This window comes from Ciona intestinalis, chromosome 10 (assembly GCF_000224145.3).
Source record: "Ciona intestinalis chromosome 10, KH, whole genome shotgun sequence".
Classification (NCBI taxonomy): domain Eukaryota; kingdom Metazoa; phylum Chordata; class Ascidiacea; order Phlebobranchia; family Cionidae; genus Ciona; species Ciona intestinalis.
The window spans coordinates 4,661,825-4,666,135 of record NC_020175.2 but is presented as its reverse complement, the minus strand read 5'-3'; the positions used below and the strand labels follow the sequence as shown (position 1 = coordinate 4,666,135).

General features: G+C 38.2%; 1 protein-coding gene and 2 long non-coding RNA genes across 3 annotated transcripts in view; 2 read left to right on the top strand and 1 right to left on the bottom strand.

Moving 5' to 3' along the window:
- The window catches only part of LOC113474611, a 3,835-nt gene extending 1,140 nt beyond the window's left edge, over positions 1 to 2,695 (bottom strand). The window contains exon 1 of the long non-coding RNA XR_003396304.1: positions 2,575 to 2,695. This is a non-coding gene — a long non-coding RNA (uncharacterized LOC113474611). The remainder of the gene's footprint in view (positions 1 to 2,574) is intronic.
- A 374-nt stretch (positions 2,696 to 3,069) lies between these two features.
- LOC100184332 (prostamide/prostaglandin F synthase-like) overlaps positions 3,070 to 4,311 on the top strand; it is an 11,027-nt gene continuing 9,785 nt past the window's right edge. The window contains exon 1 of the mRNA XM_009861715.3: positions 3,070 to 3,082. The gene's annotated coding sequence lies outside the window, so the exon portion shown is untranslated. The remainder of the gene's footprint in view (positions 3,083 to 4,311) is intronic.
- Positions 3,353 to 3,832, top strand: LOC113474610. The gene is made up of 2 exons (XR_003396303.1): positions 3,353 to 3,610; positions 3,739 to 3,832. It is a non-coding gene; the product is annotated as an uncharacterized LOC113474610 (long non-coding RNA).

The window sequence follows — 4,311 nt, the reverse complement described above, 5'->3', positions numbered from 1 at the left end:
CCGATCAAAAAGATCCATGAACTGGCGACCAGACATAATTGGGGTGAAATTAATTCACACCAATATGCCCACCACCGAAATTTTCCTTCAATCAAAAATGGCTGGGTTAATCTAAGAATGGGAAAAATTAATAAGCCAAATATCCCTCCAGTCATCAAAATTGGGGGTAGATGGTTTACGGTAACCCGTCCAGGCGAGGAGAACACGCCTCTGTGCAACTACTGCAAACACAGAGGGCACCTTCAAAATAAATGCCCTAAAAAAAGGCTTCTGTGCAGTCTGCAAGTGCAGTGGCCATACAACACGCAACTGCCGTATGGTTGCACCGAGGAAAAGGGCAGTGTTTCAAACAAATGAAGGCTCTACCCAAAACATCGCCTTTCAGTCACCCGCCAGGAAAGAAACAACCAAAAGAAGCCACTTGCCAATAAGCCAAACTTCTACACCAATCGCCAACACCCGAAATGAAGAATAGACTCGAGTTGAAGGACGCCACTCAGGAACCAAGGAAAAAGGAAATTGGACAATTCCAACCGAAAACCACTTTCACATATTGCAACTGTTCGAAACCTCGCAAGCGAAAGAGGAAGTATTAACGACATCGGCTCCGGACTTTTTTATAAATCGATGTGGCCATTCATAAAATTGGAATTAGTGGAGCTATACAATAATATATACCTACAGCAGCGATAATACAATGCGGACAGCAATTATTAAATTTATGCATAAAAAGGGCCCAAAAACGGACCTTAAAAACTGGCGACCGATCTCATTGCTCAATACGGACTACAAGATTCTAAGCAAAATCATAAGCAGACGCCTAGACCAAATTATTGAACATTTGATCAGTCCCTCACAAAAATGCACAATCAAAGGGCGTACAATCGACCACTGTTTATATAATATTTCTGGCGCAATTAACGCTGCCAAACATTTCAAAAAGGATATAACGATCATGGCTGTGAACTTTGAAAAGGCGTTTGACAGAGTCAGTCACTTATTTATCTATGAAGTACTAGAAAAACTAGACCTTCCAAAAGGCTTTAATAGGTGGATAAAAATAAAACCCAGATAATGACGAATGTGAGTACGGCGCCCAAATACACTACAAATGATACAATCAAAAATATGATAAAAGTACTGGGAATATACTTTAGTTTAACAGAAAATTGTACGCAACAAAGTTTAGATAAAGCGCAAGCGGCTATCACCTCCCTAGCAAATAAACATAGAAAACGAAAACTTACCCTGAAAGGCCGCACCACCTTAGTCCACTCGTTGCTAATGCCGCAAATCTTACAAATCAGTAAACATGTCGCAATTCCGAAACACTTTACAAAAAATCCAAAACGTCCTTTTTTTTCTCTGGTACCCTGGAAAGATCGAAAAGATTAAACGAATGGTGCTGTATGCACCCCATAAAAAAGGTGGTCTCTCATTCCCAAACATCCAAGCCAAATTAGGAATCAGCGAAAGCTTCAAGAATATACGCAATCTCACAATTAACCCAAACTTCCGAGATCTGGCTTGAATGGTTTCGTTATAACCTTGGATCTACGATAAAGATCCTTTAACCCGAAATTTATACTAACCTTGTACCGAGTACATTATTCCCAGATCCGACGCATAGAGGAGCATTAGATCTACCTTCCTTCTCTTAAATAAAAACGACGTTGCGTTAACTTCCAGTAAAATAAAACCGATCTATGCAGTTCTTACGGATCAATTTTTCCAAAACAAAAGTGTCATCGATAGCCCGCATGACTGGGAAAACATAACGTATCAGAAAAAACGGATAAAACCTCACTTTAACAATAAAGAACGAGACGTCGCTTTTAAAATGTTTCTTTTTGGGGATTTCTTCCGGAAAAATAATTTTGAACCACATTATAATGGGCAAATCCAAATCAGAATCTGTAAATTCTGTCATCTACCTACGGACAACATAGAGCACGTACTATATGATTGCCAAAACGCAAAAAGTATATTAAATAAAATCCAACATCTATTAAACGCGATTTTAATAGAACCTCTAAAAATCACCAAGGAAGTCGTCATGTTAAATAATGGTATTAATGCGAACAACTTCTTTGGGGCCAAAATAGTGAACATATTCAAAAACCGAGATTATCAACCAAAAGTTAAGATTAGATATAGCCAATAAACTTTGCTGGCATAACGCAGAATTCCAACTAAAATTTTATGAGTCGTCAAAACAAAAACTCGTGTAAGTATACAAAAAAGCGTCGCGGTAAATGGAAAAGAAAAATCTCTCCAAATATTTAATATTTGTGAATCGTACCCCAATTTACTCCAATGAAGGTCAAATTGTTCCAAGTGTAGCGAAATATATTTGTCTCACTCTCATTTTAGTGCATCACTTGTTTGTATTGCGTTGCCTTTAAATGCATCTCTCGATTTTTGCCCCGTAATGTGTACAGTGTTTCGCCCAACGCTGCAATGATGAGGACGTTGAGTTGCCACAAACATAATCTTACAATCACTTCTGAGCAGTAAAATAGATAAAAAAAAAGAGCTTTGGCTCAACTATATACAAATAAAAGAGTTCTGGACCTAAAACACTTGTTTGACCATTTATCGCGCTACACCGCACAACGTAAGCATCTGAGCTTTGGCTCAACTATATATAAATAAAAGAGTTCTGGACCTAAAATACTTGTTTGATCATTTATCGCGCTACACAGCACGACGTAAGAGCTGTCGGCACTTTACTAATTATTACAACCCGTTATCACATTTGTCAGATTAACACATCGGCTACATTTGCACCGAATTGGGTTCAAGGTGTTTTTTTTATACGAAGACTACTTTTTGAATTAAAGCACCTAAGTCAGACATTTTAAGGCATTCTATTTGAATAAGGTAAAAATCTAAGCTGTGGCTTAACTATGTACAAATAAAAGAGTTCTGGACCTAAAATACTTGTTTGATCATTTATCGCGCCACACCGCACAACGTAAGAGTTGTCGGACTTTACCATTGGGTGTTTTCTTTATTCGAAGACTACTTTTTGAATTGAAGGACACAAGTTAGACATTTTAAGGTATTCTATTTGAATAAGGTAAGAATCTGAGCTTTGGCTCAACTATATATAAATAAAACAGTTCTGGACCTAAAATACTTGTTTGATCAATTATCGCGCTACACCGCACAACGTAAGAACTATCGGACTTTACCATTATTACATACCGTTATCACATTTGTAAGATTAACACATCGGCTACATTTGCACCGAATTGGGTTCAAGGTGTTTTCTTTATACGAAGACTACTTTTTGAATTGAAGCACCCAACTCAGACATTTTTAGGCATTCTATTTGAATAAGGTAAGAATCTGAGCTTTGGCTCAACTATATATAAATAAAAGAGTTCTGGAACTAAAATTTTTGTTTGATCATTTATCGCGCTACACCGCACAACGTAAGAGCTATCGGACTTTACCATTATTACATACCGTTATCACATTTGTCAGATTAACACATCGGCTACATTTGCACCGAATTGGGTTCAAGGTGTTTTCTTTATACGAAGACTACTTTTTGAATTGAAGCACCCAACTCAGACATTTTAAGGCATTCTATTTGAATAAGGTAAGAATCTGAGCTTTGGCTCAACTATATATATATAAAAGAGTTCTGGACCTAAAATACTTGTTTACCGCACAACGTAAGAGCTATCGGACTTTACCATTATTACATACCGTTATCACATTTGTCAGATTAACACATCGACTACTTTTGCACCGAATTGGGTTCAAGGTGTTTTCTTTATACGGAGACTTCTTTTTGAATTAAAGCACCTAAGTCAGACATTTTATGGTATTCAATTTGAATAAGGTAAGCATCTGAGCTGTGGCGGTTCTACTCTCAGAGCTTCTTACCCAATAGAACCGTTTTTGCTCATACTGACCGACGATCTCCACAACGTGACGACCTGCCTCTACTCTTCACCAGCTCTACTACCTGCTTCGAACGACGTTCCGCTGAAGTTTTCAACTCCACTGCGCCGTAGAGCATCGACACCCTGTTCCACCTTATAGTGTCCACCGCTCCCAACGAAGCATCTTGAACTGGACGGCCTTTGACTCAAGAATCGACAAGAGGCATAAAGAAAATCTACTCTGAACAACTACATCAAATCACTGGATTCAAACTCCCACCAAAATATAGACTTCAACAGAAGTTGTATACCCCTTTTTCGGATTAACCACAACAAGACATTTGGATCTCATCTCAACCCGTTCATTGAATTACACAACTCTTATTTTCTGCCCTGCGACCAGGTGACTTGT